At 38.7% G+C, this 24,020-nt stretch overlaps 1 protein-coding gene across 1 annotated transcript in view; it reads left to right on the forward strand.

Annotated features, from left to right (window-relative positions):
* Positions 1-24,020, forward strand: part of Hs6st3 (heparan sulfate 6-O-sulfotransferase 3) — a 748,118-nt gene that overhangs the window by 509,971 nt on the left and 214,127 nt on the right. The window lies entirely within an intron of this gene.

Below are 24,020 nucleotides of genomic sequence, written 5' to 3' on the forward strand. Positions count from 1 at the left end.
TAGAGAAGACCAGTCATGAGCCAGGTGACTTCTTGTCTCCATAGTCTCATAGAGAAGACCAGTCATGAACCAGGTGACCCCTGGTTTCCATAGTCTCACAGAGAAGACCAGTCATGAACCAGGTGACCCCTTGTCTCCATAGTCCTACAGAGAAGACCAGTCATGAGCCAGGTGACTTCTTGTCTCTGTAGTCTCATAGAGAAGACCAGTCATGAGCCAAGACTTCTTGTCTCCATAGTCTCATAGAGAAGACCAGTCATGAACCAGGACACCCCTTGTTTCCATAGTCTCATAGAGAAGACCAGTCATGAACCAGGAGACCCAACATGATAAGAAGTATAACATCAAAAGGCTCCTGTTATTTGCTAGACGGTTCTGGAAAAAATGCTGATTGGAAAGGTATGTTAGTCTCATGCAACCCATTCTGCCCCCAAGGAACAACAGTGCCTAAGCTGTTCAGATCTCACCCACAGAGTTAATACTCTTTGGATTTGTGAAAACTCACACTGAGAATTGTAGAAAAAGGTTCCACAAGTTAAATTAGGGTGTGGGAGTATGATGCTTAGGAGAATCAGCACATGTAAATACACCTTCTATACCATCGGTAGTAGATCATTAGGGTAATGATCAGTGGGAAGCTACCAGTGACTCTGTTTGCACACGGAGGTTGGAGAAACGTCTTGAAGAAATGTATATTGACATATATTTATTGCACTGCACATTGTTAACTATAAAGTAGCATAATCACATCCTAATTTTCAGGGCTGTCTATGGACCAAATATGAAGGACTTTTTATGGTGTTTGTTTATTTTCTAGGATTGTAAATAATGAAAGCATGATCAGCTTACTAAAAAATTCGTAAATGCTGGCTGTAGAGCTCTGCATATTATTTATAAAAAACAGATCAAGAATGAATCCCTTAGAAATGGCTGTGGCGAGAAAGCCCCTTCTTTTACCCCTTGTTCTCACCATCCTCCAAAGCAAGCTCTATGCTGATTTCTACCCTTGCAGAGTGAACTACGATCTCTGATTTGCATACAGAAAGTCTACAGCATCAGCTCTCCATCCTTCTCCTGCCCAGCTCACAGGGATCAACCAGACTGCCATGACAGTGCATATTTTCTTATATAATAGCATTGTATAAATCCACCACAGTGTATGCATTTAACCTATGTGGGCTGCTTCCTGCCCTCACTATCATTTCTTTGAACACATGTCTCCCTGGGCTTTGGGGGTAAATGTACAGACTTGGAAGAAAGAAGCTGGTGCATGTATGTTGAGCCGTAATATACTACTTCAAAAATAGGTTCCCAGTGTTTGACTCAGTTTTCACAGATGAGCCTTCTGATTGCTCTATGCCAGCAGAAGGATTCTTGAAATGTGTTAAGTTGTTGAATTAAGGTCTCATAAAATGAAAAGTGTTGCCTTAAGAGAAATGCCAGCTAGTCTAATAATTTTATGTGTGCTTGGCATACTTCAGAGGTTTTTTAACGAAGCTGATCACTTCCTTTGCTACAATTTTACCCCTGTGCCTACTTAATCCTACTTGATACCAGATAATAATGGTGAGGCTCTACCAAGCCTAGAAAGTCTAAGCCATTGATGGAATACTGGGACTGTGAGATCAACTTGGGCTGTAAGTGTGTGGTGCTCCTTTAAGTAAATCATAAAAATCATTGCTGCTTTACACAGGAAGTTTACAAGGTCACATGAATGCTTGCTTACTGTGCATATGGTAGGAACTGTGCATTTCAAGTTAAATATAGGAGCAGTTCTGGCTGTAAAGAAGTAGCTAAAGAAATCAAGAGAACTATAAATGGCCATCTGCTCTATTCTCCATTTTTATTTGCTGAATTAACCCAGTGCAATATTTTAATGAATAATGGGTTAGTATTCCATCTGCTCATTAATTTTTTGCACTATACAATAATCCATCATTTTTACTGAGTGGAAACAATTTGCTACTTTGTAAAAACATTTTTTAAAAATAGAGACAGTGGGCGTAATCCAACTTTCCTTTAATTTTAAATGCATTTGGTGATGCAGATGCTGGGTGTCTTTTGAGTCAAGGTACCAGGAAATGATTTTAGCTGAGGATGATGACACACTGAGTGATAGCTAGATAGTTATCTCTAGTTCACAATCAAAGCATTTGGATTATTTAGAAAGACAAGGACATTTGCATGGTTAAAGGTTGCACAGGTGCATATGGCTTCAATGATGACACACTGTCAAAAAAAGAGTAAGAAGTTCTTTATAAATAATGCAAAACACACGTCACTAACGAACCAAGCTTATAGTATTTCAACTCTGTACTAAGTGCTGTGAGTCTCCAGTAAATCTGAATGAGAGAGAGAGAGAGAGAGAGAGAGAGAGAAAGAACCTACTCACATGGGAGAGCATGCACTCATACACCTGCACACGTTTAAATTAACATTTTACCGCAGTCTATCTTTCCCCCATGTTTTATTGCTGCTGTCTTTATTTCTCTTATGCTGGGTGGAGTACTCTATGCTTTCAGGCTATTTAAGGTTTGTGTGTCTGGGAGCAGATGTCAGTTTAATGGTGTCTTTAAGGCCTGCTGTGCCACTTCCATAAGTAGATTTCCTGAAACAGGGTTTGACCAGAGGGTTCAAACTGACATTGGACAGCTGATGTCTGCAGTGAGAGGTGCCCAAAGGGAAGGGCCTTTAACATAGCCCAATATCGACAGTTTTAAAGATTTCTATATCATTTACTAAATATTCTCTCTCTGGGAAGTTTTCCAGCTCAGTCAGTCTTAAATATTTTATCAACAGAAAAAATTTTAAAGCTTCTACTCTACTGGTTCTCAGTTCTTTGGCCGCAGGGTGTTCCTCCCTATCAGTGGAGATTTATCATTTCCCACAAAGATACGGTTTTTTTGTGAAGGGTAGATAATTATTTAACAATGTTTCTATGGATTGGAATAGGATAAAATACATTAATACTATCTTGAAAGAATAATTAAATTCTAAAAATTTTGGCCTGATGTACTAATAATGGTGTGTAAAAATTGGTGAACAAACAGAAAGACGCAAGGTTAATCTTATCACACCTTATTCACAGCTTCGCTTTTTGGAGTAGAAGATTGACACAGAGCAGTTCATTCTTTGGGGTTTGTCTATGAAGTATTATATACTTATATATTCATATTATATGATAATATTCTATACTTATATACTCATATTGTATACCAATATTATATACTCATATTATACACTTATATATATTATATCATATAATATGAATATATTATATGATAATACTATATACTTATATACTCATATACTTATATTTTGGTCCCATACATTGCTCATGTGTTCTGCAGTCTATATTTACTCAGATTATTAGCTAGAGTATTTAGTGAAATCAAAATGATTCCACTCCTATGTATACAGTAAATGATTTCTGTATTTTAAGAGAATATTCCTTGACAACTTGAAGGCCAAGGAAAACCAGAACCCCCAAAGAAACACACAAGCTGTAACCCCCCCAAAAGCACACAGACAGAACTTCCAAACAAACAAACCATAATACCCCTACACAAAATTACAAGCACACAAACCAAAACCCCTGTAAACAAACACACAAATACAGAAACCAGAATTCCTGCTCCTAAACAAGCAAACAAGGAAACCCAAATCAGATAAATTAAAGGTGTCACATGTGTAAGTGTTCTACTTCTGGTGACTATAAATACAGAAATGGCTGGTACCAAAGGCCAAGGAAGTCTTCCATACTGGCCTTACCTTGGAGAATTTTTACTTCTTATTTTTTATAATATTTTGAATTTGGTTTGGCAATAGACCAAGACTGTTCTTAACTCCTGATATTCAGAGAGACAGAACTATAACATCTTGTGAGAACCCATGAGAATGGAGAGCTGTGCCAATCAAAGCATCACCAAGACCAATACAGTCTTACTACAACATGGGCTGGCTGCTCCCTCCTTTCTATAAAACCATAGAAAGATTTCTTCCAATTATAAGGAAAGCATATGACATAGAAAAACCTTGTTACATTAAAAATATGCCTATAAATTCAATGGGAACAAAAGCATGTGTTCATGCTTTAGCTTGAAACACAAAACAATGTTAGTGTTTTGGTTTGCTTTTTCATGATTACTAATGAAGTTGAACATTTCTTTGAATGTTTCTTGACTGTTAGAGAGACTTTTGTTAGGAATTCTCTGTTCATCTCTATACCTCATTCTAAAAATTGTGTTATTTGGGTGGTTGTTGTCTAACTTCTAGTGTTCTTTATATATGTTGCGTGTTTGCCCTCTGTCGGATGTGGGGTTGGTGAAGATCTTTCCCACTCTGTACATTGCTGTTTTCTCCTGTCAGTGGTGTCTTTGGATTTACAGAAGGTTTTCAGTTTCATGAGATCCCATTTATTAATTGTTTATCTTAGTGTCTGAGCCATTGGTGTTCTGTTCAGGAAGTTGTCTCCTATACCAATGGGTTCAAGGCTATTCCCCACTTTCCATTCTATTAGATTTAGTATATGTGGTTTGACATTGAGGTCTTTCATCCACTTGGACTTGACTTTTGTGCAGGGTGATAAATATGGATCTATTTGCATCCCTCTACATGGAGACCTCCAGTTAGACCAGCACCATTTGTTGAAGATGCTCTCTTTCCTGTTATATGGTTTTACCTTCTTTGTAAAAAAAATCAAGTGTCCATAGGTATGTGGGTTTATTTCTATGTCTGTGATTTAATTCCATTGATCAACCTATATGTTTCTATACCTATGCAGTTTTTATCACTATTACTCTGTAGTACAGCTTGTGGTTAGGGATGGTGATTCCTCCAGAAGTTCTTTTATTGTACAGAATTGTTTTAGGTATCTTGGGTTTTTTTGTTTTGTTTTGTTTTGTTTTTCCATATGAAGTTGAGAATTGTCCTTTCAAGGTCTGTAAATAATTGTCTTGCAATTTTGATGGAAATTTCATTGAACTGTAGATTGCTTTTGGTAAGATAGCCATTTTCATTATGTTAATCTTACTGATCCATGAGCATTGGAGGTCTTTCCATCTTCTGATTATCTCCTTCAGTTTTTTCCTTCAGAGACTTGAAGTTCTTGTCATACACATCTTTCACTTGCTTGGTTAGAGATACATCAAGATATTTTATGTTATTTGTGTCTATTGTAACATGTGTTGTTTCCCTAATTTCTTGTTAAGTGCATTTATCATTTGTATAAAGGAAGACTATCAAAACAACCCTGAGATTCAACTTCAATCCCATATGAATGGCTGAGACAAAATCTCAAGATTCGACTTCAATCCCATCTGAATGGCTAAGACAAAATCTCCAGGGACAGCACTTGCTGAAAAGGATGTGGAGCATGGGGGACACTCCTGCATTGCTGGTGGGGAGTGCAACCTTGTATAACCATTCTAGAAATCAACTTGGTAGTTTCTCAGAAAACTGGAAATAATTTCTACCTCAAGACCCAGCTATACCTCTCCTGAGCATATACCAAAAAGATGCCCCACCACACCACAAGGACAAGTGCTCTATATTAATAGCAGCTTTATTCATAATAGCAAAAAACTGGAAACAACTTAGATGTCACTGAACTGTGGAATGGATAAAGCAAATGTGGTTCACTGACAAAACTGAATACTCCTCATCTATTAAAGCATGAAGTTTAGAGGCAAATAGATAGCACTAGGAAATATTTATCCTGAGTAGTGTAACCCAGACGAAAAAGAACATGCAAGTTGTGTACTCATAAGTGGATATTAGCCATAAAGCAGGGATAACTATGCTTACAATCCAAAGACAAGATAACAAAGGGGACCAAAAGGAGGCTGAATCTTTCTCAAAAGGGGAAATAAAATCGATATTGGACATAGAAAGGGGGCAACTGCTTGGGAGAGGAGCTGGAGTCAGGAGCATGGCAGGGGGAATCAGGTATAAGGGGAACAAGGCATAGAGTTGGCAGTGGGGATGCATCTCTAGGACATAGCAGGGACCTGGGATGAGGGAGAGGCCCCAGGGTGGCTATGGAGTGACTCTAGCTGAGACTCCTAGCAGTGAGGGTTATGGACCCTGAAGTGGCCACTTCCTGTAGGCAGGCACGATTCCCAGTGGAACAATAAGGACAGAAACTCACCCCCAAACCTTCTACCTAAAATGTGTCCTACCTACAAGATGTGCAGGGACAAAGAAAGAGAAGAGACAAGAGGGACTGGCCAACCAATGACAGGCCCAAATTGAGACCCATCCCGTGGGCAAAAAACAATCCTTGACACTATTAATGATACTCTGTCATACTTGCAGACAGGATCCTAGCATAACTGCCATTTGAGAGGCCCAGCTCAACAGCTGATGGAAACACATGAAAATTCCCATAGCCAAACATTAGGTGGAACTTGGGGACTCTTGCGGAAGAGTTGGGGGAAAATTGAGGAACCTGAAGAAGATAGGGACTCAACAGGAAGATCAACAGAGTCAACTAACCTGGACCCATGGGAGCTCTGAGAGACTGAGCCACCAACCAAAGTGCAAGCATGGACTGGACCTAGCTCCTCCTCTCTCTGCACATACGTAATAAATATGTACCTTGGTCTTCATGCGGGTCCCCCAACAACTGGAGCAGGGGCTTTCCCAGACTCTGTGGTCTGCCTGGGGATTCTATTCCTCCATCTGGTCAGCTAGTCTGGTCTCAGTAAGAGAGGATGTGCCTTGACATGCAATGACTGATACGTGTTTGGGTACAAAATTTGCTACCTTTTTATGCTAGTTTGAAAATTAAACTCTTAAAATCTAACTCTCAGTTCTATGCCTGGCAGAGTTTGGGCTAAAAAAAAAAATCCAGTAACTATTTTATATAGTAATTCTATGCCAAGTTAGAGTTATTTATTTCATCTTAAACAAAAATGTGGAGTGAGAAGAGAGGCTTGTGTATAAATATCAAACATGTTAGGGGTTTTTTCAGGACACTGCTGACTGCATTGTTCCCAATGTGGTTTATCTTAACCCCCAGGAGGTATTCTTCCTCTCAGTCAACCCAATGATAGCCAATGTTTAAGTTACTATTGGCATTTCCTCAGTTCCTGTGTGTAATTGTATACTCTGGTGTACAGAAAACATAAATTATGCCTGTGGCTTGAAATCTATTAGAGAATAAATTACATTTGTCAAATCATAAAAAAAAATCTGATTTTGAAACATGTTCCAATAAAAGTACTGTTTTGATTATGGTGTTAATGAGAATACCTTTTTAGCTATTGAATACTATATACAATCAGTGCTTCACTTCCTCCTGTCTCAAAGCACATAATTTGTAGTTCCCTGAAATGGAAGAGACAGATAGTACCAGATATCTGTTTTATAGCTCGTTCCCCAGAGAAGCTTATAGCTGTGCTGGAAAAGAAATGGAAAATAAAATCTTAAGACATATTGTCTGAACTACACTAGAATATCATAGAAATTTTTTTAACCTTATCAAGTAAAGCTCAAGGGAATTACCTATATGATCAGCCACAATAACATATCGGGCTTACAAACAAGGAAAAAGTAGAGATGTGTCAATTCCACTTTTTATTATTACTTTTGCTTATCTGTTTTTTTCTTTTATTCTTTACCATTTCTTTTCCTTTCCAACTTACCTATCAACATTTTGTAAATGTGAATCTATCTATCTATCTATCTATCTATCTATCTATCTATCTATCTATCTTTTATCCACCTCTAATCTATTTATTATATATCTATCATCTATCTATCTACCTATGTATCTACCTATATATCATCTATCTAATCACAATCTATGTTTTCTGTGAAATAAAAAGCAAGGTTAACATTTTAAAGAGAACATCAGAGATTTTATATGTTTGTTTCCACACTGAGCAGTATTAAAAGAAATATTTATTTTATTTCAATGAAGATATGGCTGCCTATTTAGTTCTAGTAATATGCTAGGGTCTATCAAATTCTTCACATTAGCAACTCTATTTGCAAAAGTCTTCCTATCTATTTAGTGAAACAGGACAGGGAACAAATGTTAAGTTTATTTAAAGCCAAACAAAACACAATGACAATAATATAAAACAGAGGGCCCTCTGCAGAAAGTATTAAAAACATTGCCAGAGAGTGGGGTGGTGGTGTCTCAGTGAATCATAAGAAGAACCAAGTAAGTGTTTCTTATGTGTACAAAAAAAAAATAAATTCTAGGGAAATTCACAGAAATTAAATTCATGGGAAAGATATCAGCTTATGAAGGTTCAGGGATCACAATGATGTAGCTTGACTAAAGTAAGAATATCATGAGTACAAGGTAGAGAAAGAATTAGGGTATTAATAGGCTTTGAAGGTGAGGCACTGGGCTTTATCCACAGACAGCAGACACCAAAGATTTCTAAAGAGGGAAATCATTTGACTATGTCGATATTTATAGAAATGGACTCCAGAAGGAACAATGTGGAGATGGTAGGCATTTAAGTAACTAACTAGTAAGGTAAGAAATGACAGGGAAACTATTTCAATAGTTCACAGAGTTGGACTAGGAGGGGTTTGGCATAGGAGCCACAGTGACATTTGAGCAGTCCTTGATCTGCTTGACTCAACCCTTTTCTCACCTTTTTGGTGCCTCCCTTAAGGTACTTTTTTATAGCTTGCACAACTATTCAACCTATATCCATGGGATGTATTCAGAAGCTGAGAAAGAGGGTACTTGTCTTAACTTCTGTGCCCCAACTCATCCCCAAGTTCATAGCTCATTAAGTTTTCCTCAGTTATGATAAATTTAGCTCTGGTCTAAGCTTTTCAAGCTGCCTCTGGAGTCAACCATTCACCTGCTTGCTAGAGTTAGAGTCCTCCTGTGCATCTCAAACTGAAAATGCCCCCAATTAAAGTCAAACTAACACTTTGTGTGTATTTTCCTCCCACTTTGTATGGTTTGATAATGATTCTGTTGTTTAATGGGGTTTAGATCAAAACCTTTGAGTCAACCTGGACTCCTTTCTCGAAGCAGCTAGATGTGTCTTTTCAAAGAGAAATATAAAGAGCTGCAGAAACTTAGTGATAGATCACTTGCCAAGCTTGTACAAAGACCTGGGTTTGACTCCCTAGTACCACAAAAATAAACCAGAATGTACTAGGGATTAAAGTGGACATCCAATAACATAGTTCCTTTCTTTAAAGCCACTTCTTTGTCCTTCAGGATGGCACTTGGAATGCAATTCAGAATTCTACTTCCTACTTGGTGTGATCAGGTCTTCCATCTCACCTCGACCTGGAATCCTGACACGCTAATCCTCAGTAGCTTATTTCAGATGCTCTTCCTGGTCTCCTTAGTGCAGTGTTTAACTTTAACTGTTAACTAGATGCACACAACCTAGAATGTGAAGAGAGCCCATGTACGGAATTGTTTAAATCAGGTTATACCTATCTGTGAGGGATTGTTATAATTGCATTTCTTGATGAGGAAAGATGTAACCACTGTGGATGACATCATACCCTAGGTACAGGATCCTGATCTGTGTGAGAGTGGAAGATCAAGCTGAGCCCAAGCAAACAATTGAAAATACACACATTCAATCTCTCTGTACTCTTGACCAGATGTAACTAGCTGCTTTGAGTCCTGGCTTAACTTCCTTAAAATAATGGGCTATAACTGAGAATTGTAAGCTGAAATAAACCCCTTTCTATTTTAAGGTACTTTATTTTGTGGTGCTTTATAACAGAAATAGAAATGAAACTGGGACACTTGGTTCCTTTAATATTCCAGTCCCATACCATCTTCCCTCGATGAACATCCGCCATATTGGTCCTCTTTCTATAATGCTGTAGAGATTTATATACTCAGGCCTCTGTTGCTCTGTTCCAAAGTCACTTTGTTATATGGCACTCTCTTTCTCTCTCTCTCTCCCCCCCTTCCTCACTGTGTGTGTGTGTGTGTGTGTGTGTGTGTGTGTGTGCAGTCAATGTTGATTGTCTTCCTTTGTTGCAATACACCTTATTGTTTTGAGTCAGGGATTCACTAAGCCTGAAGCAAACTGACTCAACTAGATGGGTTAGTCAGCAAGCCCCCAGACCTGCCTGTCTCAGTCTCCCTCGCTCTAAGGTTCTACATGTGCAATTCTGTTTTTGGCTTTTATATTGGTTGGTAGAGATCTGACATAGGTCCCCATTCATGTGTAGAGAGGGCGTTAAACACCAAGCTATCTCCCCACACCCCAAGCCTCCCTTACATCAGAATACAAATCAACGCGCTGCCTCTTCCATGGATATTGTTTATGACCGACTCTTTCAGTATAGCTCCAAGAATTTGAAATCTTATTTATCACACTCGCGATATGGGCTATACACTTTTTGGATACCTTTGCAATTTTACTGCTTACAATATTCATAACAAGTCCCATGATGTTGATGGTATTCTTACAGATCGAGATATTTTGGCACATGGAGGTTAACTCACAGCTTGGATCTTACAGCTCAGCTGTGGCAGAGCTGGACCACAAACCTAAATCATCAAGAGCGTTACTGCTTCTGTCCACTCCTCTGTTGTTTTCCTGCTTCTAGAATGAGACGTGCCTTTGAACTTAAGTTGTCAAAAACTTTGTTATAGTGATGTGAGGTGATAAGACAATTTCTTCATTCCTGTGCCCACCAGCCAAAAGAGCCATAAACGTATAAAACTGTAAAGTTTCCTTCCATTCAATCACCATATCCTTGTCTCTTTAAGAATGTCAGTCTTCTGGGTTAAAAAGAAAACAACTGCCTGCATGGTTTCATTTTCTATTAAAACACTGCTATTGTGAACCCAGCAGTAAATACTAAATATTAAATCCTTGGCTGCCTCCTCATCGTCATGTGCTATGTAGAGCAAATTAATCAAAACAAAGCTTAACTCTGAAATTTCTTTCTTTTAATTGCATTGTAGAAGGCAGTCAATAAAATGATGTTTGATGAGGAATATTAGTCAAGTCAAACTGAGCAACCACATATTTGTCATGTTGGGTGCTAGGCTGTGAGTACACGGAAGAATTTCATCCAGCTAAGATGTTCAGGGTCCTTGGAATAGAATAGCAAAAAAGTAAGCCTTATAGCTGGAGACTCACAGGAACACAAAGAACATTGAATAACTGGGTGCAAAAGGAGGGTTGTCGAGAAGGGCTTAGAGAGAGGGTGTTAGAATTGAATGTGCTTAGGAATCTGGGAGTGGTAGCACACACCTAGAGCCTTAGTATTGCAGAAGAAGAACCAAGAGGGCTTTAGGAAGTTTGAGACCCGGCAGAAATTCACACATACTTAGTTCACACCAGGCAGGACAGTGTAGCAAAGCCTTGTTTTAAAACAAACAAACAAACAAAAACAAGACAAGAGTACACAGAATTTGAAAATCGTCTCAGCGTTCAAGGGTACTGTGCAAGGGTATCCATGGTGGTGATAGGAATGTCTGCCAAGTATTTCCTGACACTGGAACAAGCATGAAAAATGGAAAAATTTCACGTTGTGTATCTTTGTACGGGATGGTGCTTCATGGAGGGAAAGTATATTAATTTCTGAAAATCCAATTTCTTATTAGCACCATAAATCGCTATAGAACCGTTGAGAACTCAAAAGTGCATATGTGTAAAAATTACTGTCGGGAATTGAACTGATGTGTTCTCTGTGGGCTCTTTAAAACTCATTTCTTTTAATTATGTAAACAGAGAATCCTGGTTTTATTTAACCCTTCCTTCTTACAGTTGACATTTTGGTACAGTATTTTTAAGATTTTTTTTTATTATTTTAAATGCAACATGTCTGTCCATTTTTGTGAGGATTTGCGCACCTCAGTGCAGGTGACTAAGGAGTCCAGGAAAGCACCTCAGGTACCCAGGAGCTGGAGTTCCAGGAGGTTGTGACTGTCTTACGTGGGTGCTGGGAATCAAACTCGAGTGCTGTGGAAGACATACTCTTGGCAGTACATACTCTTAGCCTCTAAGCCATCTCTCCAACCCGTCGTATTAGAAAACAAAAAAATATATAAATATTGATCAATTTGTATTAGCTTTCAGGTTTGCTTCATATCAACATTTTTAATAAGATCATACTTAATGTTGATATATCCTATATCTTTAAAAATCTGTTCAATTTGTTTTCTGTGAGTAAATTGTGGCATAGATCTTTTAATATTGCACAGACCACTGACAAAACATATGCATTTTCTGTAAGGGTAAACATCCTAGAACACACTTAAGCTGAATGATTCTGAAAATTCCTTTCATTGGGATGAAGCTTTATGGTTCATAAATTTGGGTGTTTTTTTTTTTCAGTTTTTTTTTTGTTGTTTTTGTTTTTTCATTTTTTTATTAGATGTTTTCTTTATTTATAATATCTCCTTTCTCAGGTTCCCCTCCAAAAAAATAAAGAAAAAATAAATAAAATAAAATAACTAAAACTAAAACAAATCCCTGTTCCCTCCCCCGCCCCCTGCTCAACACCCCACCCTCTCCCACTTCCTGGCCCTGGTATTCCTGGGGTATAGAAACTTCACAGGGCCAAGGGTCTCTCCTCCTAGTGATTGATGTAAATGAAGTTGACACTAGCTATCAGAAATGTTATTATGGCTGTGCAGTGGTGGTACATGCTTTTAATCCCAGCACTTGGGAGGCAGAGGCAGGTGGATTTCTGAGTTCCAGGCTTGCCTGGTCTACAGAGTGAGTTCCAGGACAGCCAGGGCTACACAGAAAATCCCTGTCTCAAAAAAGAAAAAAAGAAGAAGAAAAGAAAGAAAAAGAAATGTTATTGTTGGCTTGTTTTGCATTAGATAGTATTTTCTGAGCCATCTGCCTATGGAATGTGGAGGGAGAAATAAACTTAAGGAATTCATGCTTAGCAATCTATAATATCAAATGTTGAAAATATAGAACATGCATTTTCTTCTAAAATCTACCAGATCGTAGGTCATGGTGCCTTCTTCCTGAGATCATTGATTGGAGTTGTTGCCTTGTGTTCTGAGGTATCAACTTAGATGACCGAGTGGAAGCCAGAATTGAGACTGAGTCCTGGTGCTGCATTTGCTAATGACTTTCTTTCTAGTCATCTAAGATCAAGGACTGCCTTTTATTGCCACGTCCTCATAAGTTTTTGTGCCTAGAATTTTGTTTTCTTGTTTAGCAAAAATGCCAATGTTCCCTCATCAATCACTGATATCTATACAAATCCTGTACAAATGTCAGTGCACATAACTTTTCTTTCTCAAAATAAAAAAGACATTTTTTATTAGATATTTTTCTTCATTTACATTTCAAATGATATCTCCTTTCCCAGTTTCCCCTCTGGGAACAAAAACAAAAACAAAAACCCTGTTTCCTTCCCCTTCCCCCTGCTGACCACCCCACTCTCTCCTGCTTCCTGGCCCTGGCATTCCCCTACACTGGAGCATAGAACCTTCACAGGACCAAGGGCCTCTTCTCCCATTGCTGACCAACTAGGCCATCCTCTGCTACATATGCTGCTGGAGCCACAAGTCCCACCATGTGTACTCTTTGGTTGGGTTGGTGGTTTAGTCCCTTGGAGCTCTGAAGGTATTAGTTAGTTCATATTGTTGTTCGACCTAAGGGGCTGGAACCATGAGTCCCCCCATACCCCATGTGCACTCTTTGGTTGGTGGTTTAGTCCCTGGGAGCTCTAGGGGTACTAGTTAGTTCATATTGTTGCTCGTTCTGAGGGAATCAGTGCACATAACTTAACTGAGAGATTTTGACAGGAGAAACAGAAACTATTCAATTCTGGGCCAAGTCTTCAATCTCTTGGAAGTCACTTTATACAAGATTATACAAGAAAACTGTGGACATCTCATCAACATTTCTATAGATAACACAGACTTATCAGAAGAACCTCATGAATTTCAAGATCAAGTTAGTATTTTATTTATCTGTGGCAATCGATTAGGTGATTATATTAATTCAATTTGCTTTCTTCAAGTTAAGTATACAAATGGAAGTTGGTGAAATCTTTAACATTGGATTTTAAACTTACTAATTTGTTCTTGATGGCCACATAATAAGTGTTTAAATTATTATTGAATAAATAGAGCATTATAGACTTTCAAACAAAGGATATATGCAAAGGATAATGATTATATGATAATTCATCTTGCAATGGTGACAAAAGGCCATCTCCTCATCTGTAAATGTATTTCCATGACATGAGAGTTCAGAGTGCACTGAAGTCTTCCAGACCTTAAGATACTTAGCACTGGCATCTTAAGCTAATTTATGGATATGACTTTTGTAGCATGTCATGGAGATAATTTGTCTACCATCATTTCTTAGACATCACTGAATAGCAATCCTGTAATAAAAGTCTATCATTATTATACTGAATCAGACTTAACTAGACAGTGTAGGTTGTACTCTGTTGTAGAATGCATTTAAATACCTTGATTAAACTCTCCTAACTCAATTTCCAATGCCATTTCATGCCCTTAGTGGTTAGCATTTCTTATACTATGTAGTAAAGTCCTTTCCTTGGCTTCTTAGCATAATCATTGATTCCATTTTTCTATTAGTTTATGAAAATGTGGGTACTTTTATGAGCTAATATTAAATGCAGTTACTGGACAATTTTAAATCCTGTAATACTATGAAGCTAATATAAATATAGAGTTCATCATGATTGAGTTACAGTTTAAGAATCACTCTGTACAGCTGAGATAACTCAGTGAGTCTTATGCTTTCTCATCATCTATGGGATTGTAGCTGCTGTCAGTCCAGCCCAAGGCTTTCAAGAAGGGGTGGATTTTGCTCTAGGTTAGCTGAGATCATAAAGAAAACCCGAATTATACTTGTGGCTACACTGGAATAAAACTGGGATGGACAGAGTAAAGAATGAATTCCACTTCTCTAGGTCATAGATTGTGAATAGAAGGTGCCAATTTTCATCACTTGGAAAATTCCTGGGTACATGATTCATCTTTTGAATGCAAACTTCTGGAGGTAGAATCCACAGTCTGGTCACACAACTCATCTGAAAGATGCTGATGAACACTCATGCTTCAGCAGCTCTGTTTACATCTAATTAAGACAACTTGGGTAGCATGTCCAGGCATCGCAGCTCAAATCCCAACTCGCTCAAACTGAAACTCAAGTTTCTTCAGAGACACTCAAGCTTTCAGTGCTCCAGTGAGCAGATACCCAACACGATCATATTGGAGAAACTTGGCTTCCTTATTTTGAAAGGGTGCAAGCCCATAGGAAGAACAACAATATCAACTAACCAGATCCTCCAAGCCCCCTAAGGACTAAACCACCAACCAAAGAGTACACATGGAGCGACCTGGATGGCCTTGTTGGACATCAGTGAGAGGGGAGGCCCTTGGTCCTGTAAAGGCTGGATGCTCCAGTGTAGGGGAATGACGGAATGGGCAATCAGGAGTGGGTGGGTGGGTGGGGGAGCAGTCTCATAGAAGCAGGAGGAAGGGGATAGGATAGGGGGTTTCTGGAGGGGAAACCAGGAAAGGGGATAACATTTGAAGTGTAAATAAAGAAAATATCTAATAAAAAATTATAAAAAAGAAAGTAACTTCCCTCTATTCATGGCTAGAACATTGGAAATTATATAAAAAAAGCAAGAACCAGAGCTGTTTCTACCCATCACTAATGAGCCTTAAGCCAATTTAAGCCTAAAGTAGGGCTCTCTCAGCTTCACCCGAGGCCCTTAATTTGGGGCCTTATTATCTGAATAACAGTAAATGTGGGTGTCATTCTGTATTTTAAACTTGTGTCTTCTTTTAAAGCGTGACTCTCACACTTTATTAGCTTCAGGCTGCTCTGAGCTTTCTGTGATGTTGCCATGGAACAATTCCTGACATTTTGTAAAGGCTTAATAAATACCAGCTCTTTGGGTTCAGCATCTTCCTGCCACTCCTTGCTGCTGCTTATCGTCTGCCTCTGAACCTTGACTCGCATTCTGGATAGACTCAGCAGCCCAAGTAGAAAGCATGTGACGGACACACGGTGCCCATTTATGTATGGCCATGTATAGAAACCAAGACTTATGTATCAAGGGGTGCGGTCTCTCACTAAGCACTCTGCATGCTTGGCAGCTCAGGTGAGGCTTCCGGCCTCTGTTTCTTCAATGCCTGCCAAGCAAAGCAGATGGAGAGCTTTATTCTTTTTTTTTTGTTTTTAGGGCAAAACTCTTTTTAAACCAAAGTGAAGTTGCTCAAGATTCAAATGACAGTTCTTTGCTGAAAGTCAAATTGTATTCTTTGCCCTCTCTTTGACAATGATTATAGTAATTGAACAGAACGTACTCTTCCCCACTGAAGTGTATGAAGGTAGACACTTAGGTTATATTCCCATAGTGCCATGTGTAGACTTACCCATGAGCCTCCTGTTAGTACCCTTGATGTCACACAAGCAAGTACATTTGTTCACTGGCCTGAAAATGTGCCTCATGATATTAATGCAAGTATCCTTGAAGATGGCCAATTACCCAGTTTTCTATTACTTCTTTTCAATTAGTTTCATTCCACAATAGAGAGTTAGCTGGCTTAGTTCTCCTTTGGTTTAGTGATAATAACATTATCGTTTTCAGTCTTGATTGAGTGCTGATTGGATCTTTTTGGTTGAAGGGTTGGTTAGGAAAATGACTGCCAAGCTCCCTCACCACAATAGTGACCAAATTTTAATACCTTCTGGGGATACAGACATTTATATAATCTAACTCCATGGTGCTGAGGTGCAGTGTATGTGGTGTATTTATGATTGAACAGAAAGTTTCAAACAGCAGCCTGTGAAATTGGATTTTAGATGTAATGTACCATAAATAAGTGCTATAAAGATTGCCTTTAATGCTATAAATCAGATTTTATTGGTTTCAGCTATCTCATTCTGGTTATTGTATTACCCACAAAATCAGAGGAAATCAAAGAGCTGGAATATTTTTTATTTTAATATCCTATATTCCACATGGATGGCACATACACCCTCATAGTTTCCTCTTTAGGCAGCTTGGATAAGGTTGGCAAGTAGCAGACCCTAGCAACATATCATTGGCAGTATCTCTGAGAACAACCAAACTTTGGGATGCCAAACATTTTTAAATGCCCTGCCTGTGAGATAGACAAGGCAGTTGGGTTGACAGGTTCTTTTCCTTCCTGAGGAGCTACTTGTCATGTTCTTCATGCCTAACTGACACCTGCGGAGATTGGCAGGCGAGTCGTCCTTTGCACCTTCTTCAGAGTTCCCAGACATGGATGATAGAGCTCTCTGTGGAGGGTGAGGAGAGGTGCCATGCATGGCTTATCTGTGTTGTAGAAAGTATCCCTAACTGTTGCTAGAAAAAGGTTGTCTTCCTGAGCACTTACCAAGTATTTGATTGAAAACAGTTGCCCCACTCTTCTATTTCAATGTTGTTTTATTGTTAATTATTATTTATTGTTATTGTCATTTTTATTGTTAAAAGTGGCTTACTTGAGAAACTCAACCTGTGGTGGTTGTTTTTATGGCCTCTACAGAGGCCAGGGAATTTTAACAACCTAAAGATTAACTAGTTAGTGAGTGAGCATGGTAGCAAACACCAGTAGCCCTAGGAATCCAACACTGAGGCAAGGGTGTCTTTGTAATCCGATGCTGAGGCGTCTCTGTAGTGTCAAATCCTACCTAGAAGACCCTCTCTCAAAAAAGTGAAGTAAACCAAAATGCAGACATAAGTGAGCCAGTTAAGCCATAGTTGTCAAGTTCCTTAGAAAGTTGTTGTTAGGAAGCATGTTGACCCCCTGAGCATATTCTTACACTGTCCTGTGCCTTTGAAGGCCAGCTCCCTTCTCATTGGTTGAGCATGAAACCATATAACCCAAAATCAGTCCACAGTGGCAGTCTCTTGAGCAACATCTGTCAGGAGTTACAGTTTTGTCATGCTTTGGTCATCAATTAGTAAATGTATTGTACAGGGTGTGCTGTCGTTAGTCAAAAGTCCAGAGAAAAGCCTAAGTCAACTTACTAATCGGACATGATACTCAACTTTGTGTTTTGTGTTAATCATGGGGGTGTCTAATTTCCACAGACACCTAAGTGATCATCTATGAGCTAGGCCTAAAGCCACCTGTGACAGGGAGGCTGGTGATAGAATGCCTGTCTGAGGCCAGCAATTATTTATCCCCGACATAGGAAATCTTCCTGATACCACCTTTCCTGGCTGTGAACTGAACAGGAAGAGCTGAAGGGATTGCACTGATCAGGGCTTGACATTTATGGCTGCCAGTTGGCTGCTAGAAATACAGTCAAGGCACTCAGCCCTAGACCTGGGAGGCAGCTGGATCCCAGGCTGTGCACTGGCATTTGGTTTACGCTCTGCTCAATTTCCTGGGGGTCCCTTCAGCTTCCTGGATGGAAGAAAGAACCAGCTTTGCCTGTAAGTGTAGTGTAGCTGCAGCAAGAACAAGAGGCCTCCTATTTTTACAGATTCCTCCTGCTCTTTGCTCTTTCCATGTCGTTATTGGAGCTTGAGGGATACACCCTCCCTCTCTCAGCCTGGCCTTTCTTCATGCTACCATCACCAGTGTGAACATCTCTTTTCATAGTCAGACCAACCATATTCCTCCAATGAATTTTTCACATGTTGTTTGCACTCTTCTTTAGATAACTCCTGGAATTTTTTTTTTTAAAAAAATCCATTGTTTTGTGGTTAGCTTGATTAACTTAGCTGATCATCTCCCCTACCCACCCACCTCCACAGCTCCATCTATCTAAGAGAACCAGATATGAATTTTTTTCAGCAAAGTTAAGTTTACTGCACCATGGCAACAAGGCAGACTGCTGAAAACCAGGGAAGCCATGTGCATCTTTCTAAACAAAGGAAAAGATAGGGGTTCTTATAGGACTTAGAGGGATGATAGAGTTTAGATTAATTTTAAATAAGGATGTATTTGGATAGGCTCAAAACAAAGCAAAGCTGTATGTACTGGACTTAACATCAAGTCTAGACCTTGGAGTTGATCTAGAGCCCTGTTTCCTTGGAAACTATGGTTAAGAGAGTTGTAGAGTAGTGTGTCCAGGAATCCCCTTCTTTCAGTTTGATGCCTTTACTGGAAATTGAGGCTTTCTGTGTCAATGGGACTTACGTTCTACAGAATTTGCTTGCATCTGTGTGATTCCCCTGGTCTTGATTCTCTGAGGTTTTAGTGTTTGTCTGTTGGTTGGTTTGGCAGCAGCCATGCAGGAGAGCCTGTTACTTGGGTGGAATAACTTCCTCTTACCCTTCCTGCTGGCTCCAGCTTTGTCTACCTCAATTTGTTGACTACTCAGGCTCATTTACTTTCTCATTCCCATGTTTATTTTGCTATTCCACAGTATAATTTTATGAAGCTTAAGTTTATCAAGAGCTAAGTTCTCAGAAGAACAGGACTAAATTGTTTTCAAAATGGGCAGGCTAAAGAATATGATGAACTTCAGAGAAGGTTTGATCAAGCAACATAAAAAAAATCATGAATTGTTTCTACTGCTTTGTATGTTGGGTAAAAAACTAAATAAAAATAAAAATGTATTATTTCTATTTTTACTATGGCTCTTCCTACCATCAGTTTTGCTATCATATTAAATATAGCTTTGTTGGATGCTCACAGCGATTAAAAGCTGGACATTATATTGCATCATTTATAACACATTCATCTCAGTCCTGCTTTCTTAATTGTACCCTCCATATCTTCCAGCTCCTCATTCTTTCTCCATCCAGATATTTAGCTGTTTAATTTACTTTGAAGTTTTATAGTTCAAGTATTTTATATTTATTAATTTCAGGTGGGTGTTTTTCAAATTTTCCTGGCTCCATGATAGCATTCATGATTTTGATTTTTTGGATACATTTTATATCTTCTGCTGTGTTCTTCATCATTTTAAATCATTTACTCTTTCCTTTACATCTTGCATTTCTACCATCTGAAATCCCCATTGATGAATCCCTTTAATCTTATCTGTGGATTCTCCAATACTAGATGATTCTTCTTCTTCTTCTTCTTCTTCTTCTTCTTCTTCTTCTTCTTCTTCTTCTTCTTCTTCTTCTTCTTCTTCTTCTTCTTCTTCTCCTCCTCCTCCTCCTCCTCCTCCTCCTCCTCCTCCTCCTCCTTTTTCTTCTTCTGTTGATAGTTTTGGATAACATGCCTTCTTCACACAACCTTGGCTGAGCCTTCATGTGGGATTAGGGACAGGGACAGGAGTCTCAGGAACATTCTCAGCCAAGGACATTGCTTATTAAAATATCCTGCCATTGTAACACTTTAGACACGAATTGCTGCAAGAACACATCTGTGAGATGTAGTCACAACAAAACATTTACTCAAGTACAGCAGTGCATGCTCAGTCCTCCTTTACCAGGATAGATGTGTTGGTAGTCAACACCTTGTTAACTGAATAGACTTCAGATTTTTCAGATAGACCATGTTACAGTTTTCTAATGTTTCATGAATCAGGATCACTACCTACCTTGGCTTTTGAGAGTTTAATGTTATCTCCAGTCTGCAGAACACTTAAAAACTATAACTCAGTCCACCTGAAAAGTTTGATTGACAAGGTATGGACTACTAATGTGTCTATCCTGTTTCACAAGGGCTGGGTGTGCACTAGTCTATGTGAATGAATCTTCTATGGAGGCTACATCTCACAGATATGTTGTAGCTATTCATGCCTGAAGATTTACTATGGCAGGGTATAAGTTCACACAGTAACATATGGGTTACCTGAGGGAGAAAAGTAAGTCCAAGTTAAGAATGGAATGCTGAGCCAGCTGTGGTTATGCACATATGACACTCAACATTCCAGAGGCTGGAACATGAGGATGGAAGGGTCAAGGCCAGCCTGGGCTTCATAGTGAGACCTTCCTCAAAATAACAAAAACTAAAGCAAAAATAAAATATTGTTGCCAAGAAAACATTGCTAAGATTTACATTTTCCATAATGTCACATATATTTTTATTTAACATAATTTTCATTTATATACATATTATATATATTTTATATGAGGGGGAAATGTTCTGACTTTGGGCATCATATTCTTTCTTAGAAGGAAATCACCAATACTAGGTATCTATTCACTCTTGGCTGGATTGTGGTTGCTTGGTTCCTGAATGCTATGTAAATGTTTGGTAATTTTTGTGCTTGTCTATGTTAATGTAAATATGTTTTATGTATGCATTTGAATAATGTGTATACAGTTAGAAAGATAAAAACTGCAAATATTATATTATCACCTACTTGAGAGGTAGTACCATATCAGTACTTTAGAAACCCTCTCTCTGATCCCAGGATCCACATTTTCTTCAGAGAGAATACCTTTTACACCTGTACCATTAACATAGATGTCTTTGTTCTGGCCCATATATATTCACAATGATATGTATTTTCAGTGTTGCGCATATGTTGATTTCAGATAAATAGAATAGTGCATTCTCTCTCTTACCTGTTTTCATTTGCTGAGCATTATTTCTAAGGTTTGCTCATACAGCTGCATGCAATTAGATACTGTTTACACAGCTGTAAAATATACCATTGCAGAAAGGCAATACATTCATGGTTCATTCTTAGGTTCTTAACTTAGGTTGGATTTCTTTCCAGCTTGGGCAGCTAAAAAGTAGGTCTGTTGGAATTTTTGAGCCAATACCTTTGTGCACACATGTAGAAGTTTCTTTAGGTCTGAATCCAGAAATAAGATTGCTGGGCTGTAAGCCATGTTCATAGCCAATGTTATAAGGTATAACAAAACATTTACCAAAATGATTACATAAACTTATATTCCCTATATTGTGTGAGAGCTTCCATACTGCCTCATTTTTTTTCTAACACTCAATTAAAAGAGGTTTTTTTTCCTATTTTTCCCTTGGAGGCAGGTTATTGTGCATGCAGTCCAAGTCTCAGATCTGTCATATAGTCAAGGATGATCTTAAACCTCTGCTCTTCCTATCCCCACCTCTGAGTGCTAGGGTGACGGTGTTAGCTAGCATGCCTGGATTTTGTGATGCTGATGATTGAACCCAGGGTTTAGTACATCCTAAGCAAGCATTCTCTGTACCCATTTGAGCAGCATCTCCAGCCACTTAGTTTAGTGTTTATTAAGTGGTTAATACTTAGCTCGTATTGTAAATTTCTTAATAAGATTGAACATATTAACGAACACATTTTCAATTTTAGTAAGATTGACCATAGTTTATTTTCATTCATAAGCTTTTTTGTTTGTTTGTTTGTTTGTTTTTCTAGACAGGGTTTCTCTGTACTTCCTGACTGTTCTAGAACCACCTCAGGCTATCCTGGAACTCAGAGATCCTTCTGCCTCAACCCCACCCCAAATGCTGGGCTGAAAAGCATACACCAGCTCTTCGCAGCTCATTTATAAATTTTTAATTATTTTAAAACTATTTACTTGTGACATTTGCCCATTTTTGTTATTCATTCTGACTGACTTTTTATATAATGAAACACACAAACACACATATATATACAATTTCACATACATACATGCACACACACACACACACACACACACACACACAAACTTATTCCATTTCCTGATACTTCTGGTATAGAATGTGTATGTACGTGCTGTGTGCGGAGAGAGGGAGAGGGACGAGAGACAGGTGTGGGGACGCAGACACAAGCCCCATACTGAGAGTCCAGAGCCAGACGGCTTGTGTGTCTTACTGATAAGGAAGCTGGCTGATTGAGCTAAGGGGCCGATCAAGCAAAGCCCAGGAGCCATCTGATCTGCGCTGGTTTCAGAACCTTTCCTATTCCATCCAGACCCACTTTTCAACTCTTGCCTCTACTTCCTTTGGGTATGTTTGAAATTCCTTACGTATGCTTCCATCTTGAAATATTTTGCCTATATTTTCCCTCTGACAGTTTCAAAGTTTTGAGCATTATAAGATCATTGTTCCAGTTTGGATTGATTTCTGCGCCAAGTGGAAGGGGTGACAATTGGTGGCCTTTGACTTCTCTGCACTGATTCTAACGTCCATTTTGATGCCCATGTTAAAATTTAGGTGGATGTAGGCTATGTTACTCTCTGCCGTTAACCTGCATGACGCGTATGGAACGCTGTTTTCATTACTACGGCTCTATGGTATAATCTGAAGTTGGTTTGTGACGCTTTCATTGCTCTCTATGTTAAGCTTTTCTGTGGTCTACACTTTCCAAATGCGTTTTGGGATGTTTCCTAAACTTTGAATATTGTTATTGATGTTTTGATGGGCATTGCATTGAATTTAGGTAATATAGCAATTTTCTCATTATTTCCTGATTTTTATATATAAAGAATACTGCTACATGCTAGTAATCTTGTAATTGTTTTGAACTGTGTGGGATTCAGCTAACAAATGCTGAGGAGAATTTATAACATTTGTATGCATATTTATTTAAAGGGCATGTTTTATGGACTCTCATGACAGCAATTTTCATAAATAATTCATGCCTCCCTAAAATTAAGGTGTAGTCTTAAGCTGTTTGGTACATTTTAATCAAGTTTGTGCTATCTAAATCTCTCACCTTACTGACTTTTTGTTTGCCTAGTCTCTCAATGCCTGGGAGAATATGAAAAAAACCTCCTGTTATTGGTGCATTGATCATTTTTTTCATTAAGTAGCAGTAGAATGTCAATGTAGGGCTACATTGTTGCATCTCTTTCCATCCTTGATTTTAACTGGGTAATTAACATTTGTATCATTGGATAGAGACCTTATTTGTCCATGCACATAGGTTTGATTTCCAGGTAGCCTGTATTCTACTCTTGATGATATTTTGAGTTAATATTTGTAGATGTAACTTTTTTGTTGTTGTTGTTTTTCGAGACAGGGTTTCTCTGTATAGCCTTGGTTGTTCTGGAACTCACTCTGTAGACCAGGCTGCCTTCAACTCAGAAATCTGCCTGCCTCTGCCTCCCAAGTGCTGGGATTATAGGCATGCGCCACCACCGTCCGGCAATTTGTAGATGTAACTATGTCCATCCTTTTAAAATGTATACATGCACTCATACACATGTCCACACTCAGGGGCTAGTATATG

The sequence above is a fragment of the Mastomys coucha genome, unplaced genomic scaffold (genome assembly GCF_008632895.1).
Source record: "Mastomys coucha isolate ucsf_1 unplaced genomic scaffold, UCSF_Mcou_1 pScaffold9, whole genome shotgun sequence".
Classification (NCBI taxonomy): domain Eukaryota; kingdom Metazoa; phylum Chordata; class Mammalia; order Rodentia; family Muridae; genus Mastomys; species Mastomys coucha.